Below are 16,785 nucleotides of genomic sequence, written 5' to 3'. Positions count from 1 at the left end.
CTTCAAACCCTATCTTCCCTCTCTCACACTTCTATGTGTGATGAGGCTCCCACTTTGTTACATCATCTACTCTTTGTATCCGCACTCTCTTATTTTCTCCCCCCTTTTATATACCTGTATTTTCCGTCTCTTCTTTATGTGAGTTAGGCTCCACTCTTCTCTCCCATTGTTTTCTTTTTCCTTTTTTCTCTCCGTTGTTTCTTTCTTTGGTTCTTTATTTCTCTCCTAGTGGCTTCATTGTACTTTCTCTGGCTTCATTTCTTGTTTTCCTTAAAACCCTTTAATGATGTCTTTGTGCAACATTTATGTCTCTCTTTCTTCCTTTTAAAACTCTTTTTTTTAATTATTTTTTATCTCCCTTTCTTTCTCTCTTCATCTACGTGTTCGTTTTTAGTCATCTTCTCTCCTTTGGCTTCGTTGAACTTTTTGTTGTCTTCCTTTTGTCGCTCGCTTTCATCCTCTATCTGGACCCTAACTTCCCTCTCTAGCTCTTGTGTGAATGAGGTTATCTTGTTGTTCCCTCTTTATTCTCTCCTATTTCGTTCCCTTTTCCTTCTCTGTCTCTCTATTCTTTTTTTGCCTGCTCATTTTAATAAGGGTCCCCTTTGTTTCATCTCTTTAGCCTCTCTCGTTCTTTCTCCCTTTTTTTTTCTTTCTTTCTTGTGTTTCTCTTTTTTTCTATCTTTCTTCGACTCTCATTTTTTCTCTGACTTGCATCTACATACTTTTTCTCTACCGCACTCTGGCTTTCAGCTTCAGTGGTTTCTTTCAGTCTCTCTTTAAAACCTTCATCTGCTGATTAATGTGCTTTTCATGTGCTTTAGGGTCAACCCTCTGGAGGGTTTGCATGGGGATTTGTCATCTTATATTGCAGTGTGAAGAAAGTAGTAGGCATGTTTCTGCTTGCATCTTTCCTTGACAGAAAATCTTGGTGAAATTGGACTAGTGGCTATGTAATCTTCAATCTTCAATCCTAGGGGCCTAAAGTGTAAGGAGCCCTGAGAGGAAGAACGGAGTCAATAGCCATGCCTTTGGAGCCCCTAGAAAGTTTATAGTATCTTCTCTAGAAAGAAATTGAGACCCAAAGAAGGGCCAGTTTCACATAGGATTGGTGCTGGTACGGTCCTGATCTTTGTGGGCAACAATACTCTGTCCTTGATGTTAAGGGCATAGGGAACCACTGGTGTAGTGGGTACCTCATCGATGGGATCTTCTACTCCTATGTTAGTCTTGTCAATCTCTTCTAGCACCTTCACTGGATTGGTGAAGAGGGTACACCATATGCGTTGGGCTTGAGCTAGTGGTGATGTCTTAGTTGTTCTTTTGACTGGATCCTTTAGATTGAGGATCCACTTAAGTGTTGTGTCTTGGTATTGCAGTCCTCCTTAGTTGTTTTGAGGGCCTGCTTCTGGATCTTTGCTAATGGGTCTAAGATTATGAGTACAATTCTCAAGCCTTTGTGCGTGAACTTACACTTGTTGTCTCTCCCAATGATATTAACATCCTTATCATATAACCAGCCTCTCCCTAGAATAATGCTAGACATTCGCGTGCTACATCACACCATATCTCGTCTGAATAGGAATGGAGACTGATGGGAACTAGGCACTCATTGAGTGACTTCTAATTCTTCACCGTTTCAAGGGAGACTCTCTAGGCTTTGGGGATGGCTCTTGATTTTAAAATCATCCTTTTTTGCAAAATCTTCAGACACCGCATTAAAGCTACTGCCACTATTAACAGTTACCAAAGCTCTGTGTTCACCCGGTTGGACTCTAGTGTAGAAGGGCCAACTCCTCCAGTTTTCTTCTTATTGCTCTGCTGAAAAGACTGTTAAAATGGCATTGATGGAGGTGCTGCCATAGGAGTTTTTGGATTCAGTTTCTTCTTTGCAGCAATATGTTGAATCATTTATGGTGCCTCGCTCTCTCTTTCTTCAAACCCTCTCTAATGATGTCTTTGTTATACCTCTCTTTGTATCTCTCTTCCCACTCATTCTCTCTCTCTTCCTTTTACACTCTTTCTCGTTCTCTCTCTCTCTCTTCAAACCTTGTCTCTACTTTTTTGCAATGTCTCTGTTTGACCTTTTTCTGCCTTTGTATCTCTCTCTTATTTGAGGACTTAAAGAAATGGGGATCTTGAAAGATACGTGAAGGCAATCTCTCCCTTCTTTCCTTTGGTAACAACTTTTTTTATTCATCCGAAAGAAAAATGAAAAAATCTAAAGCTAAAGACCAAAAAATAAAAAAATAAAGACGATTCCCAAAAAGAACACTAAATCGGAAAGTTAAATCTGATACCCAAAAACCTAAAAGCCATTGTAACCGTAGGCATGAACCCCCAAAAAAAAAAAAATCCTAAACCACTAGGCCTTGGTTTCAAATGATGAAGCCTTGACCTTAAAGTATAAAAGCATTATGTCCTAACTTATAGCAAATGATGAAGCCTTGACCTAAAACTTGAAATCCTTAATCTAAAATACCCAGCCTGGAAGCATTCAAACCTTGATGTCTAGACCTGTAGCTATGTATTCATCAATCCTAGGGCCCTGAGTTTTAGGAGTCCTTGGAGGAAGAATGGAGCCAATAGCCATGCCTTTGGAGTCTTTCTTTGTCAAACAGCTCTATCATAACTGTAGCTATTGCCTTTAGAATGTTTATAATATCTTCTCCAAAAAGAAATTGAGACCCCAAGGTGGGCCAGTTTCGCATGGGATTGGTGCTAGTACGGTCCTGATATCTATGGGCAGCAGTATTTTGTCCTCGATCCTATGGGCATAGGGAACCATTGGTATGGTGGGGTAATTCGTCAATGGGATCTTACACTCGTATGCTAGTCTTGTCAATCTCTTGTATCACCTCCACCGGAGGAAGCTTTTGGATTTTGAATAGGGTTCACCATCTACTTGAGGAGCCTTGGCCTTGGAGCTACTGGTGGTGACTTTGTTGTTTCCTTGACTGCCTTCAGAATTGGGATTCGCCAAGTGCTTTTTTTTGGTATCCGTAGGAATCTTCGAATTCATTTTCTTCCTTGCAACAATATGTTGAATCATCTATGGTCTGGATTATTGCTGGTTCATGTTGCTCTAATACCACTGATGTAATCCAAGGTCTGGGTTGAATTTCCAGGATACTCTTAGGTAGGAACTAGCACTAATTAGGGCCTGAAATATAGGGTTTCAGAATTTAGGACCTTTCAACTAAGTGCAGGAACTTCTGATTTCTGTCCTGGTTCCCCATTGACTGCCAAAGCTGAGAATTGAATAGGGTGGGAGGGGTTCGTACAAGTCTGAAACAGCAAGGAGAAGGGTCTTTGGGGCTTGTGGGGTGTTGGGTTGCTCCTCGAGGTTGCAGCAGCAGGGACAGAGGGCTGGGGGGTTGCACACAAGAAGGTAGGGGGGCACAAAAAATGGGTAGAAAAGGTGGGATGGAAAGGGAAAAGTAGTATAAGAGAACGCATTTGGAACTCAAACAGAACCAGGAATCGGGTGTATTTCCCTCAAATGTTATGGTTTCCTGGCAATTGCTCTTGCTTAGGCGTCCCTATCAACCGCTGAAGTAGGTCTTGTGACATCTGCCGTTTTCTTTTAGGGAAAAATTGCAGCTGACATACACAACATTTAAAAATTTTACGTATGGCAAACATCTTGTTTTAACTATTATGTCTTTGGGTCTGAATCAAGGATGACAGTAGTCAGGCTTAACCAGTTTTAATCACTTGAGTTTAAACATTCAACAGTATGAGCTGAATATAATTGTCAAAAACTCTGCCTGGTGTTCATACTTCATGTTGTACAGTACTGGAATTTTTTTTCCGTTTTCAAACTTCTAGAAAATTGATCCTTGTAGATCATTGTCGTGATGGTAAAATAGTAACTGATATGTTGTTGTAAGACTTGAAAGCTCTAAGTCTTTGATATTCATTTGCACGTATCTCAAATCTTTTAATGGAACATTGAAGCCCCCAACTCTAACAAATTTTCCAAGTCAATTAGCTAATACTTGCACAAATCATGTTTCTCCGTTCAGCTCGGTCCGGGGTTCTACTCACATATTTACCTCAAACAGCATTGAATAGTTATTTTTTGAATTACCCTTTGTGTTTTTCTGTTTTGTCTATTGTCTATGTCAAGAAAAGAATAGGTGCTCTAGATCTTCCAAACCATTCCAACAAAGGATGCAATTCGGATTTGTAGGGATGTGGCAGCTAATAAGGAAGGACAGGGTAGGGAGGGCAAGGTTAAGGGCCCTCTAAAGGGTAAGGGGGTGGACTTGGGGATGAAAATGGAAAAGGGGGTGGACTTGGGGATGCGGGAGATGTAGATAGCACGGGGGCCAGGACAAGGTTGGTCCGAGGACTAAGCTCAAACTTTATCCTATGGTATTTATTAATTTTTTTTTTTAAACTTTTGTCATACATCGGGACTATATATTTTGTAAAACATATGATGTTACAAATAAATTATATTATAGATTATAAATTCTCTATTATAATCTTATAATATGCAAGCCATAATTTTTGATATATATAGTATTGTTTTTACGTCGGTGATATCAAATTAAAGTTAAATTAAAAAGAAAAGAAAAGAAGTAGAATTTGAAAAGCCACATTACGACCGACATAAAACCAACCTATTTGGCTATTTGTTCCATTCACTGTTAGGTGAATTTTATTTGGAATTTGTTTTCTCTCACGGAGTCACGGTCTCGCACCGCAATGGCGGTCACGGCTCCCCTCGCGATTGTTAGGGTTTTTTTCCCCTGTGATGGTGGTGGTTTATTGTTAGGGTTTTTTTCCCCTGTGATGGTGGTGGTTTTCCTTAGTCCGCCATACTATGCTAAGCTTCGCATTTCTCCTATTCTTTCTCCTTTCTCGAAACACCTTTGGGGCCCCTAGCAATACCGAATTCATGTTAGAATCCATACAATCTGATGTTAATAAATTTTGTTTGTTTTTAGTAGGGACTGATATTGAGAAGAAGTACATGTCGATGTTTTTCATTGACGTTGATGCTCAATTCTTCTCAAACGTTCAGAGATTTTGAATAAACCCTGTAAGATGAATTGCTGTCAAGCCATGCAAAATTAGTTGTACTTGTACTAGATGGAATGATGTGTCTAGCCTTTTTATGTGCCTTGTCTTTTTCTTTCTCCACTTGTCATGACTGATTCCTGTCTTCCTTTCTCAGCGAAGCACCAAATACACTAGAAAGGAAATGGAGGAGGATTGATGGTGCTTAGAGGGCTGTATACCTTTCTCCATGTTGCTGGCCTGATATGGCATTGCTTAGCTTATGAGGTTATATTATCTGGGTAATTTGATGTTTGGCAAATTAGGTACGTTTGAGATATGATGAAATAATTGATTAGTTGGATACCTTGTTGGTCTAATTTCTACTATTGCAGCAGCTTCATAGTTTGTAGATACAACATACAAGGTATAACTTCAAGCTTATGCATGGAAATATAATTGCACAAAGGAATATTTAGTTTGGGCTTTATCACGTAACTAAGTTAGTTGATCTATTTCATTTGAAACCAATTGGTCATTAAGAGAGAAACCTGCCCACTAAACAAGTGGGGAATGTTTTATTGAAATATAAAAGAAACCCTTTTCGTATAAGTTGCACCATTGCAATCATTAGGTTGTGAGTTCGAAACATGGAATGTGCCTCTGATGTAGGCTTGAATGGGGGCTTACAACTAGGGCCAGTGCCACCAGGAAATGGAAAAAGAAAACCAAAGAAGGGAATTTTAATTAGGGGCTAAGGGGATTTTCTAGGGTTTTAGGACTTAACAGTAGACGTGGCTCTGGGAATAGGGCTAATGGTCCTATTCTGAGGTCTCTTACATTTTATGAGTTAGTTTAGGGAAACTAGGACTGTAGGTGAAAAGGGCTACAGGAGGAATTAGTTAGGTCAGGCCTTGTTCCCTTGCATAAGATAACTTATTAAATGCAAACTTACGCATATATTCATTTCACACCTCCGGAAGAGAAACGAAGACTCCGGTATCTGGTCTTCTTAGAGAAGACACCACCACTCACAGCAAGCATAAGAAGATGAGAAGATGATGCCACAGTTTTCTTGTACCTTGTTCTCAAATACACGAATGGACGACTGCAAGCTCAATCAGATGAGCCCACAATGTGAAAAACTCATCCGCCATCTTCTTTTCAATCAGAATACCAGCAATCCATATCATATTGTAAGCTTCTCAAACAATCTCACCCATTAGCACTCCTCAATCCTGTCTGATCTCATTCGATCTTGAAGTTTCAAACAAACAAGGTACAAGAAAACTGTGGCATGAGGTGTTGTTACCATATGGATGACCAAATCTGATTCCATGAAGATGAAGGGGAAATTTCACATTTAAACAAGTGTAGCATACATACAAAATGTGAATTATGTTTGTTTTTTTGTTCTTTCTTCTTGATTCTTATTTTCTCAATTTACTAGTAAAGTTCCACATGCAGTGCACAGATATCAAGTGGAAATGTAGGTGTTATTTCTTGGATGGTACCGAGAGAGTGTTTATAAAGAATAAATTAAAATAAGCACTAATAGGATTGTACATTAATTCTTTTCTGTTTTAGAAATATTATGTGAGAAGCATACCTAAAATCCTAATTTCAGGCTTTGGTAGTAGATGTGAAGCTGTTGAGCTTCTAATCCAACCCTGCCATGGATTGCTTGAGCCTAGATGCTTTGAGAATAACTTCATCTCTCTCTCTTGTGTGGTTTAGATGAGTTTGTGGAGAGTTCGGTGATGGCTAGCTTCCCCTATTCTTTCAAGGCGAAGTTGGATGATGGAATTGATGATGACGACGTTTTGAGGCTTCTCTTTGTAAATTTGACAATAAGGACTTGAAGATACTGTTAGGGGTAGTGGTAGAATGGCCACTGATGTCAATAGGAAGTGTCATTGAATGTGAAACTGACTCACCTAGCAAGTGGTAAAATGTTAATTGAATGCAAATAAAATGCCCTTTTAGTGGGGCGAGCCTTTGTGCAACGGTGAAGTTGCACAATTGAAACCATCAGGTTGCAGGCTTCAAACATGGAAACTGACTCTGAGGTTGGACTATTCCATTTGAAGCCAATATGTCATCAAGAGTGAAACCCTCTAAACAAGTTGGAAATGTCTTAACTAGATGTGGAAAAATGCCCCTTTGACAATACACTCTTGGTCGTGTGAGAGGCAAAGGTGATTGTTTATTGTTGCTGCAGATATAAACACCAGAACATGTGAGTGAAGGAAAATCCCAGTAGCTGGTTGTCACCTCATTCCGGAATCAAATGTCCTGCCATACCTGGGGAGTTGGTTTTTTCGTGGGGGTGTGAAGGTTCCAAACATTTTGCTGTTTCTACATAGATATCTTTTTGGTCCCATCTGGTGTTAATTTTTTTCCCCTCTGAGATTCTGTTTGGTCCAGTTTGCTATATTGTTTATTTGTTAGTGATTTTGTAGGTGACAGCATCTAAGGATGACATTGTCGTTCTGGATGGGGCTGGTTATAAGAAAGCCATTGAAAGATGTGTAGAGGTTCATTTCTTTCCTTGATTTAACTGAAATGTTCTCTTTGTGCATGGTCATAAAAACAGAAAAAATGTTAAATTCTGCTTTGGTTTACATTCTGCTACACTAACAGCTGAGATCTGCAATTGAAGTGAGCTGATTATGAGAAGGAGAAGCTGCAAGAAAGACTTGCGAAGCATTCTGGCAGTGTTACGGTTGAAGGTCTGCTACTGAGCTCCTAATTTTTATGGCTGAAGCTCACAAGGGATTTTATGTTGTCAGTTAACTCGTGTTCCAAGTCTTCTGATCATAGTTGTTATTTGAACAGATAGGAGGTGCTATGAAAGCTGAAATAGATGAGAAGAAGGATACAACTAGTATTAAATGTCAGAAAGGCTGCAATAGAAGGGGGAATTTTACCACGTATTTCTTTATTGTATTGAGGTTAGTTTCTGTCTCATAATGCATTTACTTGGTGATTTTATTAAGCAATGTATTGGTCATCAACATGGGGTGGGGTTGCACTTCTTTCTACATCCAAGGAACTAGATAAGTTGCGAGCTGCCAACTTTGACCAGAAGATGGGTGCTCAAATTATTCAAAATGTTCTAAAGGTAACCATCAAAAGACTCTGTGCTCCACTGCTAGACAAAGTAACCATCAAATCGCCATCCTTAGGAAAAGTGAGAGATATTTTCTTGCTTACATGAGGAGATCTTTTTTCTGATATACATCACCATATCAAGTCACAAGGGAGAAGAGGGAGTTGGGGGAACTTTAAGCAAGTTGTGGGGTGGGTAGTTGATTAATACACCCCTGAATCATCTTACTTGTAGATGGGACATGTTTATTTTGCTACTTAAGTCACTAGCCTTTCATCAGCATGGGGCCAATTGGGAAGTGCATTGAAACCTGTGGTTGTTTTAATGGGTTGGTTGCTGAAAGGCATTGGTCTTATAACTACTTTAGTTAGTAATAAAGGCAAACTCCTAGTCCATGTCTCATTATAGTTCTTCTTCCCTTCTCCCTCAAGGTAGAACTAGTAAGTACAAAATCCCAGCTCCAAAACCCAAAACTAGGCCTTCCTAAGCTATGCGTTTCTTTCCCTCCATGGGCAACAAGTTTTTGGAATCTTCGAAAGCTGGAATTCCAGAATCTTGCAATTCTCCTCCTTGGTTTTCATCACTTTGTCTAGAGAGGCCCCTTGTTCTTAGTCTGAATGGCCATGGGCTTGGAGATGAGAGTTGCTGCTAAGAAAGTCCCCCTCCATTCCTTTGAGTAGGCGGTCTACATAAAAAAGGCTCATCTCTTCCAAAAGAAAAATAGAATTGCAAATTTGTCTCCCATTCTGTCTTCCTTCTCCTGTCCTATCTCTCCGTTCTATTTTTGCTCCGACTCTCTTTTACTCTCCTCTTGCTTCTGCGATCTCTTCCTTAAGTCGATCTCTTTCATTCTATCTCTCTCTATCTCTTTAAAACCTATCTCACTTTTCCTATTGTGGATGAGGCTCCCCCCTTGTGCTATCTCTCTATTCTCTCCTGTTCTGCCTCCCTTTTTCTTCTCTCTTGGCATCTCTGTTCTATCTTTCTTCGACTCTCTTTTCTCTCCTACTGGCTTTGGCGTATTCTTTCTTTTTCCCTCTCTTTTGTTCTCTCTTTCTTGTCTCGTTTTGTCTCACCTTAATTCGCTCATTTGTCTATCTTTAAACCCTTTCTTCCTTCTCTAGCAACATTTCTGTTCAACCTCTACCTTTCTCTTTCATTTTATCTCGTTTTGTCTCTCTTCCTTCAGTCACTGTTTGATTTTGTCTTTTTCTTTGTTTATCTTCAATCCCTATTTTTCCTCTTTCACAATTGCTTGTGTGAATAAGGCTCCCCCTTCATTCCATCTCTCTAGTCTCTCGTGTGTTGTCTCCCCTTTCCTTCTATGTATCTCTCTGTGTTATTATTTTCTCCCTTTTTCTCTCCCGTTGGCTTTTGCATACTCTTTCTTTTTCCCTCCTTTTGGCTTCCTCGTACTTTTTGTGGCTTCCTTTTCTCTTTTGTCTTCCTTCCGACGGTCTCTCTTTCTTTAAACTCTGTCTTCCACTTCTCCTTTTTTCTCTCATTCGCTATTTGGCATGTCTTTCACTCGCTATTTGGCTTCCTCACCTTTTGTTTGGTCTCTCTATTCTCTTGTTTTTTTCTTGTTATTGGCTATTTGGCACGTCTCTCTCACTCATACATCCAAGCTTCCTCTTTATTCTTTATGTGAAGGAGGCTTCCCTTTGTTTCGTCCCTCTTCTCTTCCATTGTCACCCTTTTTGTTCTCTTCTTTTAGCCTTGTGTTCTTTCTCGGACTCTTTTGACCTCTCTTAGTTTTTGCGATCGCTTTCTCCATATGCCACGCTCTTTTATATTGTCTCTCTCTCTCTTTCTCTATTCATAGCCTAGCTCCCCATTTGTTTTGTCTTTTTATTTTCTCTTTTTGTGTCTCCATTTCCTTTTGTCTTTGTTTGTCCTCTCTTTTTCTCTGGTACCAAATTCTGCATATTCTTTTTTTGTCCGTGTTTGTTCAACCTCTCTTTATCTATTTCATTCTTCAACCTCTGTCTCTGTCTCTCTCTCTTTGTGTGTGTGTGTTTTCTTTATCTAACTCTTTTTTGTTCTCTCCCTTATTTTAGACCTTCTCTTCCCTTTTTTACTTGTGTGAGGAAATGGCTTTTCCCTTTGTTTTGTTTTTTTCTCTCCTATTCTGTCTTGCTTTCCCTACTCTTTTTCTCCCTTATTTTGTCTCGTCGTTCTCGTTCTCGGTTTGTCCTCTGTCACTCTCTCTCTCTCTCTCCCCCTCTCCCTCCAAACCCTCTAATCCCTTTTTACTAGCATCTTTTATTGACCTCTCTTTCTCCTCCCTCTCGGTCTCTCTCTCTTCTTTTCATACACACACACACACACTCTCTCTCTCTCTAATTCATTCGCTTTTGAAAGCATCTCTTTGATCTCTACTAATGTCTTTTTTTGGCCTCTTTGGCTCTTGCTTTCTTCTTTTTATCCTTTCTTCTCTCTTCCTCCCCCCATTCCGATTGAAGACGATTTTGTTTCATCTTTCTATTTCTCTATTCTCTCCCATTTGTCTTCCTTTCCTCCCGCCCCCTCTCCATTCTGTCTTTCTTTGGCTTTCATGTATTCTTTTGTCTACCTTTCTTCTTGGTTCTTGCTCTCTCTGTCTCTCTCTTTCAACCCTTAATTCCCTCTCTAACGGGCAATGTACCTGTTAGACCTATGTCCTGTCTCTCTTCCCCGGTATCTCTCTCTAGACCTTCTCTTTGCTCTCCAGAAATCTCTCCATTTGGTCACTCTCCGCCTCATTTTCCCTCCCTATCCTCCCTTTTCTCTATTCCTTCCCTCCTCTATCGTTCAGTTTCCCTTTGTCTCTCTCATTCTCTTTACCCCTTCTTTGACAATGATTTTTTTCCAATTATTTGTCTCTCGTCTTCCCTCCTTATTCTTTTTTTTTGCTCTTCCTTATTTGTTTGAAATGGCAATGAATCATGGCAAGATGTTCCCTTCAAAGGCCACGTTTTATATATGTCTTTATCTTCCCTCCCTATTGTCTCCTCTCTCCTCTCGTGCCCTTTTTACTCCCCCGTTTTCCCTCTCTTTAATTAGAAGATGGCCAAAAGTCAATATAGAAGAATCCTTTTGAGAGAAGGGACGTTTATTTCATCTCTTTCTTCTCTTTCTTCCCTTCCTCTCTTATTCTGTGTCTCTTTATTCTCTCTCTTTTTCTCTTTTCAAATCCTCTCTCCTCTCCCTCACTCTTCCTTGTGTGAATGCGGCTGCCCTTTTGTTCCATCTTTTCTTTCCTCTACCGTTTTACCTCCCTTTTACTTTTCTCTATATATCTCTTTGTCCGATCTTTATATGTCTCTTGTGGTTTCTGCGTACTGTTTCTTTGTCTTCCCTTATTCTTGCTTCTTTCTTTTTCTCCCCCTTTCCCTCTCTCTCCCCTCTCTCTCTCTCTCTCTCTCTCTCTCTCTCTCTCTCTCTCTCTCTCTCTCTCTCTGTCTTGTCTCTATCTGTCCATCTTCTCATGTTGTGCTCCCACCATAAATGATGAACTGTAGCAGCGTAGACGAGCTTACCTACTCGATCACAAATCGTGGAACCATAGAACTTACTCAAGACCCGGTTCCAATCTCGAGCAAAACCAAAAGTGCACCTCGATTAGACAAAGCCATTAATTATTCTAGACAACCAAATTGCCATCCAAAGACCTAACTTCTTAGCCATTAAAACCCCTATCGTCAAATTATATATAACAAACCTATTCAAAAGTCAAACCCAAAAAGATTAAATATTTGTCCCTAAGACTAATCCTAAATGTTGGTACCTTTTCGGTCCTAGAATCAGAGACATAATACTGATCCGTATATCTGCAAGGGTTGTACTTTTCATTCTGTTGTTGTACCTGTTAAAAGGACAGTATTGGGCTGTATGGCTTCAATTACCATTTGGATCAGCCAAGCCCTTTATTGATATAAAATGTTTTGAAGGAAAATTACGTAACAGCCTCCTCCCTTCTCCACTATACTAATTAGACTCAGTGGGAAGGTAAAGTACTCAATATACCCCTACACGGTTTATTCTACAAACATAAAGTTACACATTAGGCCCTTTAAATCATTGTGTTCCGTAAGAAAAGGTATTAGTTAATGAAAGCATATATCTAGGCATCAAGGACATCATCTTTTGATCAAGCTTTTTCATTTTATTAGCATCATCTGTGCTTAGTATCTTATTATTTACTAAATTTGTAGGAAAGGTTTCTGTGTTATTCTTAGTTCAACTGTATGATCGTGGTATCTTTTAATCTCCTGGCACTAATTAAAAAAAAAAAAAAACTATTGGTAAATCAGATCTATTGAATAAATGGAGGTTCATTTTTCAGTAAAATATTTGGTTGGAATTTCTTATTGCAATAGATGGAATGTTGCACTGATGTGCTAGCTGCTGATTTGCTTGAGGTTGCTGATCTATCTCATCAATGAGTTTTTATTCTCTGCTAGGTTAGTCTTAAATAACTCTAACCTGACCTTATGGGGGTTGGAATCCTAAAGTTTGAACTTCAGTTTCTATTGTAGAAGAAGTAATCGATGTATGTCCTGTCTCATGGATGTCTCTTTTCTAACTGTGTGTGTGTGTTTTTTTCCCTTGGCATTTCATAGATGAATCACATGGTACAAATGATTCCATTATAAGGCGTAGTCCTCTTTGGGCAACTTATGATCCTAAACGTGGGAAGTGAAAGAAAAAGAAAAGAGTTCCTCTGTTTCTCCCCTCTCTCTCTGTCTCTTCAAACCCTCTCTTTTCTCTTAGAGATGTCTCTGTTTGACCTATGTCCATCTGTTTCTTTCCTCTTGTTTCGATCCCTTCCTTATTTTGTATCTTGTTAAGAAATTATACTTAGGATGTTCCTGTTGACTTTCTGACAACTTGGAGGGGGCTGGGGGATGATGGTCCTGTTATATTTTCGAATACCTTTATTCAATGATCTTTTAACAAAACTACTCTTCACTGTCTTCTCACTGTTCTTATTCTACTTCTTTTGTCTGTCTGTATGTTAAAAATTTTCACGTGGACATTAAGAAGATGTGTACTTTTTTTCTAATATGTAAGCTATGCTAAATGAATTGAGTTCATTTGAGTTGTAGGTTGAAATACTGCAAAGAGGACTTAAAGAAATGGGGATCTTGAAAGATACGTGAAGGCACTCTCAAACTTATCATCAGCCGAACCCAACTTTTATAGGTCTGTTGAAACTTCTGTTTGTTCTTTCAGTTTCTCATTTGGGTTGCATTTTTGTCCAATATTGGGAGAACACATTTTGGGCTATTTGATTCATGTAGAATGCATATAGACATAAAAATCTCTGTTGAACAAGCTCACCATCAAGGAATTGATGTTCACAATTCTCCCATGATTAGCTGTGACCATCCTTCGGAGCCAAATGTTGTAAGTTATAGGCATTTCCTTCTCTGAGTTATTTCTACTTCTTCAGCACGAGTTTCTTGTGTACATTATTTCATGTATCATTCAAGATTATATAGCTTGAGGTGAACAAACATGGCAGTTCTTTGGTTCATGTTTCCTGTTTTTTTCCAATTAAGTTAGATCTGAAACCCATGACTCTTCCATATTTATGTGCAGCCCAAGTGAAATCATTTCAAGGAAATAAAGAGCTGATACATTGTTGCAATCGTTGGCAGGTGATAATGATTGTACCCAGAAGTTATATCCCTTATTCTTTTGACGGACGAGAGAGGTATTTGTTGCACTTCCTTTACACTATCAAACTGCATTATTGTTCATCATACAATTCAGATAGATATCAGGTTTCTATATGGTCAAGCCCTATGAATGGCTAGTTTAAGTTGGACACACTGACGTTGCAGTTGTCATTCATTTGACCCGTGGGAAATCACTGAATGCAAAGAACTGCCTGTGAATGAATGTTTCATGATCAGCCTGTTGGACTAGTCACTAGCTAGATTGGATCCACTGCATGATGTCCTATCCTGTTCACTGTTATTGAAAACCTATCATTAACAATAATTTGAATAACAGGTACCGGGCATTGGCATGCCCTTGTTACTGAAATTGGGCATGGGGTATCATTTCTGAGTGATAAAGCTGGTGGCTATCTTTCTTATGAAGTATCTATTGGTAAGTACCGTCAATTTTGTTATTTATGGTTGGAAATAGGTCCTAACAAGATCAATGAATTTGAAATAGTCCAGCTGTCTGGTTTTGGACTTTTAGGGTGTGAATTGGTTTGTGATCAGTGAATCATAAGGATGATCACTTTTTGCGAACTCACTATTTTCTAAAAGCGACTGCCTTGACATATGAAAGCCTTAAACCTCCATGTGTCTCTACGAATTTAACTTTTCAATTTCCCTATTAATTGTCGATCACGGTTTTGAAGTTTTTAGTCATTTGTAGCTATAATCGGGACTGTTGGAGTAAATCCCATGGAAGATTGTTCTTGAGCCTTTTAGGACAGGTGATCACTAGTATGCAGGTCAAATATCTATGTTTAAGACGGTACCCATTCCTATCCATTTTTCGTATTACCCATTATGATACATGTGTCCTTTCCCACAAGACATGTTCAAATCTTCTTCGGTGAATTTGAATTATTTTTTGTATCTGTTTTTTCAATACAAAATAGAGAGAGATTAGGGAAATATAGTAATTGGGTAAAAATGATGAACGAGTGCTTATCGATTAATTCCCTCCAAAACTTCAAAGCTTTAGTGGATTCCAATGGGCAAGGGAGCTAACCATGATTGTGTGTCCAGATTTCAGTCATTGCTCTATTTTTTTTCTTGAAATTATGTTCTACTGTTAGAGTTGGGTCTGTGCTCTTATATGTACCCTCTAACTACTTAATGGGTTGTGATTTGTTTACCTATTGGAAAGTTGTTTTTGTGAATTTAAAATGGTGAAAATATATCGAAATACCATATTATATAGAGCTCCATTGAAAAACCTTTCATTAATTTCCATATATCGTCCAAGTCCCATCTTTGATAAAGATTGTCATTTATCCACATATGAAGAACAAGTAGAGTGTAGGACTCCTTCAATTCCTGAATCAGTGCAGTAAATTTATTGTTTACCGAGCACATCCTTTTTCTCCCCGTGACCCTCGTCTTTTATGCTTTTTACTAGGTTCTTTATCCCTAGTACTGCATTGCAAGTTAAAATATTTATTCCCCTTCTGGTCTTATAAATTTGTTTATTTTGTATAATTTTCTTGGTGAACCTTTCTTTTGGAGTTTCCAGAAGAAAATATAACGTTCAGGAAAGTTCCCCATATTACACATAGTACTCTCTTTTTCTTAAATTGCTACCCCTGTTTTAGTTTTAGGTGACTATACATTTGTATGTGTTTACATGATCTATACGTCAAGATCTGTAACGTACGCTAGTCGTATATTCAGACTTCAGTGGTGATTTCTATATGAGGAAATGTTGATGAATCCACACCAGGGAAAGATGGTTCCAAAGGGAAGAAATATGTTTCTGACAAATTAACTTCAGATTGGAGAACCTTTTTGTTCTCTTCCAGTATTTCCCTTTTTGTTCTCTCTATTTAGCTTTGTGTTCTTTCTCGGACTCTGTTGTCCTCGCTTAGTTTTTGCGATCGCTTTCTCATCTGCCACTCTTTTATATTGTCTCTCTCTCTCTCTCTCTCTATGACTCTTCAAACCCTAGCTCCTTATTTGTTTAGTCTATTCTCTTTTCTGTGTCTCGCTGTTTGTCCTCTTTCTTTCTCTTGGTACTGAATTTTGCATAGTCTCTTTTTTTGTGCTCTCTGTTCAACCTTTCTCTAATCTCTTTCATTCTTCCTATTTTTTATTCCTTCTGTTACTCTCTTCGATTCTTTCTCTTCTTCTTCAATCTTCATACCCTGTCTTCCCTCTCTCACACTTCTATGTGGGAATGACTTTGTTCCATTTTTCTAATCTTTCCCATTTGTCTTTCTTTTCTTTCTCTTTGTCTTTCTGTTGTATCTTTCTCTAACTCTCGTTTTCCTTATCACTTGCTTTTGTGTACTCTTTGTATGCGGCACTCTTTTATTTTGTGTCCCCTTTTATTAACAAGTGTTTTCCCTCCATTGTCTTCTTTGGGTAAGTGAGGATTCTCTCTTCTCTCCCATTGTCTTCTTTTTCTTTATTTCTCTCCATCACTTCTATCTTCGACTCATTATTTCTCTCCTGTTGGTTTCCTTGTACTTTCTTTTGCTTCATTTCTAGTTTTTCTTTTTCCCCCTCTTTATTCGTTCTCTCTCTCTGTGTTTCCCTTCAAACCCTTTAATGTTGTCTTTGTGTAACCTTTCTCTATTTCTGGCTTCCTTTAACTTTTTGTTGTCTTCCTTTTGTGGCTCTCTTTTGTCCTCTTTCTCTGGACCCTACCTTCCCTCTCTCACTCTCTCTCGTGTGAATGAGGCTCTCCAGTTGTTCTCTCTCTATTCTCTCCTATTCTGTCCCCTTTCCCTTCTCTTTATTTCTCCATTCTTTCTTCAACTTTCTTTCTTTGCCTGCTCATTTTGATAGGAGTCCCCTTTGTTTCATCTCTTAAGTCTCTCTCGTTCTATCACCTTTTTTTTTCTTCTTGTGATTTTCTTTTGTTATATCTTTTCTCGACTCTCATTTTTTCTCCAACTTGCTTCGACGTACCTTTGCTCTACCACACACACACACTCTCTCTCTTTCTCT

The 16,785-nt window shown here is 38.8% G+C and overlaps 1 long non-coding RNA gene across 12 annotated transcripts in view; it reads left to right on the top strand.

Moving 5' to 3' along the window:
- Positions 1–16,785, top strand: part of LOC149010132 (uncharacterized) — a 45,218-nt gene that overhangs the window by 22,401 nt on the left and 6,032 nt on the right. For 7 of the 12 annotated variants that reach the window (XR_016174671.1, XR_016174670.1, XR_016174665.1 and 4 more), the window contains 7 exons: positions 5,189–7,347; positions 7,473–7,547; positions 7,654–7,742; positions 7,849–7,964; positions 13,213–13,309; positions 13,768–13,823; positions 14,126–14,224. This is a non-coding gene — a long non-coding RNA (uncharacterized LOC149010132). Of the gene's footprint in view, positions 1–5,188; positions 7,348–7,472; positions 7,548–7,653; positions 7,743–7,848; positions 7,965–13,212; positions 13,310–13,407; positions 13,514–13,708; positions 13,824–14,125; positions 14,225–16,785 lie in introns of all 12 variants that reach the window. The other 5 variants (XR_016174667.1, XR_016174662.1, XR_016174672.1 and 2 more) reach the window with 5 other exon arrangements.

The sequence above is a fragment of the Hakea prostrata genome, chromosome 7 (assembly GCF_041222555.1).
Source record: "Hakea prostrata isolate BN-2017 chromosome 7, UWA_Hpros_2, whole genome shotgun sequence".
Classification (NCBI taxonomy): domain Eukaryota; kingdom Viridiplantae; phylum Streptophyta; class Magnoliopsida; order Proteales; family Proteaceae; genus Hakea; species Hakea prostrata.
Note: the sequence above shows the minus strand (reverse complement) of the source record. Positions and strands in the feature narration are given on the sequence as shown.